This window comes from Corylus avellana, chromosome ca10 (assembly GCF_901000735.1).
Source record: "Corylus avellana chromosome ca10, CavTom2PMs-1.0".
Taxonomy (NCBI): Eukaryota; Viridiplantae; Streptophyta; class Magnoliopsida; order Fagales; family Betulaceae; genus Corylus; species Corylus avellana.
The window spans coordinates 16,125,241-16,133,066 of record NC_081550.1 but is presented as its reverse complement, the minus strand read 5'-3'; positions in this window follow the sequence as shown (position 1 = coordinate 16,133,066).

Below are 7,826 nucleotides of genomic sequence, written 5' to 3'. Positions count from 1 at the left end.
ACACATTCAAATTCTTACTAAAAAATACACGTTTATTTTCGTTCATAAATACTGGCTCATTTCATACTTGACTATGAGATTTACTTACTAAGTCCTTAAACTTACGCAATTATTACGGCTTGTAGGTTATCTAATTTGAGGGAACCCCTTCTTGAAAAAAGGTCAGTGGTATGTTCGTCACATCAGGTTATTTAAAATAAGCTAGAGGTCTAATTTGCATAATCCAGGTTTGCTTAGAATATTTGTATTTCTAATTAGTAGCTCCCTGTCAATGCTCGATGTTAATGTATGCATATGTTACTATTTTAGATACCTTAGATTTATCAAATTCACCTTCTTATACATTTACTGTTATTATGCTGAAGAATGACGATTCCTAAGTTAGTTACCAGTTAGCTGAATTGGGACAATTGCCGGTGACCCTACCAAACTAGTTAAGGCCATTTTTTGGGGTGTTACAGTAGCCTGGGAAAACCACTCAGACCATGCTCTTGGAGATTGTTTTAGACCATAAAAAACCTTCTTTAGTTTGCACACTTTTCACACTGTGGATCAATCTTCTAGTCCAAGAGGAATTTTCATGTATACTTCTTCTTCTAGATCTACATGAAGAAATGCATTTTTTTACTTCAAATTGATGAAGAGACCAATCCAGATTTGCAGCTATAGACAATAGTACTCTAATCGAGTTCATCTTTGCTACCGGAGCAAATGTCTCCTTATAATCAATCCCATAAGTTTGTGTTAAATCTTTTGCAACAAGTCTAGCCATGATGGTCTATTGTTCAACCTTAAATTATGTGCCAGTCAGCAGTGTGCCAAACTACAGGTTATTTAAAAAAAAAAAAAAAAAAAAACACCTGATTACAGATTTATGAGTGTTGATTAGGGATGGGCAAAAACCCGCCCAACCTGCAAACCCGCCCCGAACCACCCCGCCCGCCCGGGTTTCATGTGTTTTTTTGCGGGTTCGGGTAGAATTCTTTCAATCCGTGCGGGGCGGGTCGGGTTGCGGGTTTTAAATGTTTTCCCCTGCGGGTACCTGCCCCGACCCGCTGCATAAGTATAAAAAGAAAAAAACCCTAACCCTACTCCATTTAGCCTCTCTCTCTTTTTCTTCTGCCGCCTCCCCCCTTTTCTCTCCCTCTCACTCTCTTGTCTCCCTTGCTTTCTCTAGTCTTCCTTGCTCTCTCTCCGCCTCTCAGGCTTCTCTCTCTAGTCTACGTCGCCGCTTCACCTCCTTAGATCACCGTTGCTGCGCCGCTTCCACCTCCACAGACCACGATCTTGTAGATCTAGGTTTTTTTTTCTTTTCTCTCCACGATCTTGTAGATCCACTATCTTTGGTTTTCTTTTTCATTCTTTGGTTTTCTGCAAGGTTGTGTATGTTTGTTTGTTTTTCGGGGTTCTGTGTTTATAGGTTTGAATCGTTTGATGTAGGTAGTGGGCGTTCTGAGAGGATTTGACGAAAATGGAGGAGAAGAAAGAGGATTTGGAGAAGAACTCGCACAGCCCGCAATACCCGCCCCGATCCGCCCCGTCCCGCAATACCCGCACCCGCACGGGTGTTGCTGTCTGTGCTCGGGTGGCGGGTTGAAATTTTGAAACCCGCAGGGTGCGGGGCGGGTTGGGGAAAAGGCTGATACCCACCCCGCCCCGACCCGTGCCCACCCCTAGTGTTGATGAGTTGCTTTTAGTAATTTTTCTTGTATTTGCAAATTTTCTTTGAGCCCACTAGTTGCGTTGAAGCAATTTATTTTGTAGGATGTCTGGTTCTGATTTGAAAATGTCCGAGATAAATCAAACGAAAGGGGTTGAGAGTCGGGTGACCTCCCAGCTTGAAAATCCAACTCTCCAAATCACAACGGTCAAATTATATGGGCTCAACTATCTTTACTTGGTCACATTCGGCTCTGTTTTCTATTAGATGTAAGATGGGATACTTGAATGTCAAAATTTAAGAACTAAAGGTCGATACTCCTACTTATGATAAGTGGGAAGTAGAGAATTTTACTATTATATAATGGTTGTTGCATTCAATGCAACCGGAAGTCAGTTAGGGATACTTGTTTCTTTGTACGAAAAAAGAGGTTTGGGATGCAGCTATTCAGACTTATTCCAAAATGGGGAACACCGTACTGAAATATGACTTAAAGCGACAAATACATGGACAACCCAAGGTGACAGGTTAGTGGCCACTTATTTTCATAAGCTCCAGAGTTTGTGGCAGGAGTTAGATCACTATCAAACTTGCAACCTGAGCGTGTCGTTGATGCTATGAAAATTAAGCAGATGATTGAAGAGGAACGCATTTATGAATTCTTAGGTGGAATGAATTTAGGGGTGGTGGACCACCCCCAAATCCATCGGGGGTAGTCGCACCACCCCCGGGGGCACCTCGTCCATGCCAAGGTGCTCTGAGGGTGCTGCGACCACCCCCAAGTCTTGCCAGTGGGTAGCTGGCCACACAATGGGGTTGCCGGCCACCCCTTAAATTCTAGGTTTTCCTTTTTCTTTTTCTTTTTCTTTTTTTTTTTTTTTAATAAAAAACAAATTTTAGGGTTAAAATGAAATAAAAAATAATAAGGGTTTTTTTTTTTTTTTTTTTTGGAAAAATCTATTCCATTCTATAAGGAATAGCTATTCCACTAATTTTTTAGAGCAATAACTATTCGTGTGTGTATGAGATTAATCATTTCATGGGAATAACTATTTCCAAGAATAGACCCATATCAAACAAAATAATAACTATTCTATAGAAATGGCCATTCCATTCTAGAAGTCTATTCTGTAAATCAAACGGACCCTTATTTTTTTATTTTGTTAATGTTAACCACTTTGAGAGTGAAATTTATTTAATAGACATGAGTGAGTTAAATTTATAGCTAAGGCTAGAAATTTTTTAGATTATTTGTTATTTTTTATAGATTAATAATTGAATCTCAGTAATAATTTTAAGGAAAAATCACACTTTACCTCTTAAAGTTTGAGACGATTTTCAATTTAACCTTCAATATTTTAATTTTTGCAATACACCCTATAACTTCTAAATTTTTACAATTCAACCAATGACAAAGCCGTTTGATTAACCTAACAGTGATCCGTGAGTCGCATGTGATCACTTTTGAAGTTTTATTCCCCAAAATGCCCCCATCCCCAAGGCTGCAGCATCGTCTCCGACCCCGCATTCTTCCCGGTGAGATTCGAACGCAGGGCATATCTGGGTCGTCCAAGGAAGGCGTTCTTGAGGACCATAATCATGGAGACCCACATTGACAACTTGATCCAGCCGGAAGGGTTGTTGCCTTGGTTGGGGGATTTCGCGCTCAACACTTGCTTCTACGCCGAATTCCAAAACTCCGGCCCCGACGCTAATTGTCAGTATTTTCCTTAATAAGTCGATCTTGTGTTGTATTCGATCGCCTTGACCGGAAGAATATTGGATACATATCAGCAGTATTTTCCCCAATTATTGGCAAGGATTAGTGTAATTTTCCCTAATTATTTTGTATATTAGGGAAAATTCCGTGCTTTTCATGTTTTTCATGTTCCCTGTATTGATACGTCGCTTAGATCGCCGGAGCCAAATATGGAAAATTCCGGTCAAGGCGAAGAAGCCCAGGTGGGTATGTGAAAAGCATGGATGCAAACAGCTAGCCTAAGAACTCAAACAGCTTCCCACCTGGGCAAGATCGACGAGGACAGAAGCTTTGACTGACGGATTGTGTTTTGATCATCGGCTTGAGTGTTGTGTTTTGAGAAGCAGAAGCTACGCTGTCACAAAGAGAAGTGTTGTGTTTTGATCATCATCTCCTGCAAACAGTCTTGTGTTTTGATCATCGGCTTGAGTTCCTCCGCCGTGGGTATCCTCCGTGTGGGTGGAGGGCATTTTGGGGAAGAAAACTACAAACGTGATCTTGTGCTGGTCAAGTGATCACTTTTCTGTCGGTCAAAACGGTTTTGACCGACGGGTTAGTCAAATTGTAAAAATTTGAAAGTTTAGAAGACGCATTGCAAAAATTAAAATATAGGAGGTCGAATTAAAAATTGTCTCAAACTTTAGAGGTAAAGTGTAATTTTTTCTAATTTTAATTTGAGAGTACTTTTATAAGAACAAATTCATTTTGATTTGTTATAATTTTTGTTTATATCAAATACTTATTTTATTTGATTTCATATGATTAGAATCGATAATAAATGCTTAATTTATTTTGTGTCATGTTATCAAAACGTATTCAATTTATTATTTATTTTTTATTGGTGTTTTATTGCTTTATCTTTCTATTATTGGAATTGACTTTTTTTTTTTTTAATTAAAAAAAAGGAATGGACTTTCTACTATTCTTTTTTTTTTTTTAACGGAAATTGTAAATTTTATTAATAAAAGATCAAGAGCATAAAGCAATATATAAAGTATAGGAGTGGGCAAATTAACCGATTACCGACTTTAATTGAACCGATATTAACTGTAACCGATAGTTATCGGTCGGTAATCGGTTAAAAATTTTATACCGATAAGCTTATCAGTCGGTAATCGATCGGTTAAAATTAAGCTATTTTAATTTTTAATTTTTTAGAATTTTATATTTATTATTGTAGTAGAAAAAAAAAAAAAAAAGCTTCAATAAGCTATTTTAACCAAAAATATACTCTAAAATAATTAATTTTTAATAAGCTATTTTAGGCTTTAGCCCAACAAAACGTATTTGGACCTCCAAAACAATTAATTTTTGCCCAATTAGCAACTAATAAAAGCCCAATAAAAAACCCACAAAAGTCCAAACCGATTTAACCGACCGGTTAACTGATTACCGATATGACCGATAATTTTCGGTTAACACTTCTTATTGGTCGGTAATCGGTTAGGATTTGGTTAACCGATAACTTATCGGTTAACCGACCGATAAGCCCATTAACCGGTCTGAACCGACCGATACCCAACCCTAATAAAGTATAAAGCTCTAAAAAATCATAGCAAAATATTATGAGATTACAAAATCATAGATGCAAGCAAAAAATTCTTACAATGAAGTGCGTATCTATGACTTCAAACTTTTGCTACCCCATGTACAACTACGGACTATAGTTATGGAACAGATATGTTCCCAACAAACTAGATCTAGGACATGGGTAACTCAAATGCAAAAGCAAAAACCTAAAAAATTTGGTCGTGCGACATAGCCCCCACACTGATTTACTCTTCCTTTGCCCAAAGGTCAGGAAACAATTCAAATCCTTGACCCAAAGGCAGGGAGAGAAACATGGAGTCAAATAAGAATAAATTAATATACATATTAAGACACCACTTTTAGCCCAAAAGCTTAAGCTAATGGGCTTGGGTCTACTTACGTATATTAACCACTCTGATTCTTTATACTTTCTCAATGAGGGACACAAACCTTACAAAAGCAACAGCGGAACATCAAGGTAGTCAAACAAGAGTAAATTAATATACATATTAAGCAGGGCCGGCCCAACCGCTAGGCAAGTTAGGCTAGCGCCTAGAGCCCCTATTTCATAAGCCCCAAAATTTTTTTTCTAAGGCCAAAAAAAAATACAAAAAAAATTGCATAAAAATTTAAGACCCTCAACATGCTTAAAAAATATATTATTACTTGTTTATAATATCAAGGCCCTCAACATGTTTTCTTGAGACCTTCAACGTGCTTTAAACATTTTTTATTTTTTTATTTTTTTTATAATATGGAGGTCCTAGCATGCTTTCTGCCACAAGGCCCTCAACATGTTTTAAAATATATATATATATATGTTATTTGTTTATAATAATGAGGCCCTCAACATGCTTTCTTAAGGCCCTCAACATGCTTTAAAAAAATAATTTTAGTTTTTTTTTTTTTTTTATAATATTGAGGCTCTCAGCATACTTTCGCTGCACAACAACCACAATTCATAAGGCCCACAACATGCTTCCTTGGCTGTACAATAAAAAATAGAACAATAAAACCACAACTCAGTTTTATTGTTCTATTATTTTATATATATATAAATCGTGTTTGTTTAATTTTTTAATATTTTTAATCAAATATTTCTACCAAAAAATATGCATATGGATATGAAAACTTAAAAAAAAAAAAATTATAAAAAAAAAAGAAAGTAGAAAAGTTGATTGAATCTCAAAGAGGAGCTCTAAATAAATTTGTTATTAGCAATAAACAAAATATATATGATAATTTAGGTGAAAAACTTGTAAATGAACAAGAAATTCATAAAAAAGAATTAGAAGATAATGAATATTTGAATAGTATCTAACTATATCTCTTTCCTCATTTGAATAGGAAAAAAAAAAGAAAAAAACTCGATTGTTACAAATATTTATGACCTAGGCCAATAAAAAAATATTGATGCAAAATTAAGGGGTTTATTAGTAGAAAAGGGGTTCAATAAGATAATAATATAGATTTTCTTAAAGATGAGAACTCTAAGCATTTTTTTAGTACATATTATTATATACGAAAATTATCAAATGAGGAGAAGCATAATAGAAAATGATTAGTTTATTCAAAAAATTTAGATAGAGTATTTTGGGGGAGAATAATGATTTTTAAATAAAAATATAATAACAATAATATTAAAATAAATATTATTTAATTAATGTTTAAATATTTTAAAAAATAAAGCAACATTTAAAAGTTGCGCCTAAGGCCCTAAAAACCATTGGGCCGGCCCTGATATTAATACACCACTGTTACAAATATTTATGACCCAGGCCAATAAAAAAATATTGATGCAAAATTAAAGGATTTATTAGTAGAAAATGGGTCCAATAAGATAATAATATAGATTTTCCTAAAGATGAGAACTCAAAGCATTTTTTTAGTACATATTATTATATACGAAAATTATCAAATGCGGAGAAGCATAATAGAAAATGATTAGTTTATTCAAAAAATTTAGATAGAGTATTTTGGGGGAGAATAATGATTTTTAAATAAAAATATAATAACAATAATATTAAAATAAATATTATTTAATTAATATTTAAATATTTTAAAAAATAAAGCAACATTTAAAAATTGCGCCTAAGGCCCTAAAAACCATTGAGCCGGCCCTGATATTAAGACACCACTTTTAGCCTAAAAGATTAAGTTATTGGGTTTGGGTCCACTTAAGTATATTAACTATTCTTATTCTTTATACTTTCTCAATCTAAAACACAAATCTCACAAGTGCATGCACAAAAAAAAAAAAAAAAAAAATTCACGAGCAGCAGCGGAGGAGCACGGCACGTAGACATCGCTAGGAAGACACGTCTTAACTGATGAAGACAATCAGATTTAAGTCTAAAGAAATAGATCTATATCTATAAACTAGATCTATAATACACCCGCCAAAAATAGAGATCTTAAGAGACTACAAAGAAAATACCAAGCACCACTACCAGGGAAGTGGAAAGAGAGAAGATTTTGATCTTCCCTCCTTTATGATTTCTTCTTTAAAATTGTCCTAAGGAAGAGAGAAAGAGAGTTTTAGAGAAAAAGCATAGCGTCTATCTCTAGAAAGTTAAGAGGGTAAAACAAGCTAAAATTGACTTTCAACTGGTTGAGTTAATTATGTCTGTCGAGAATAGGTAATACTACCCCTTAATGTTAAATGATAGGCACAGCCTATTGTTTACTTGTTTGGCAAGCTATCTTTTGGTGGAACTTATTTGGCAAGCTATCTTTTGGTCGAGTTGTGTTCTCTCTATAAAACACCAGCATTTTCTCTGAGTCTCCTCGCGAGAAAGTGAGAGAAACTTCAAACAGAACAGCCCACGGAAAAGATTACAGTCAGGACTCAGGGACGACAACCTCAACGGAGTGCTC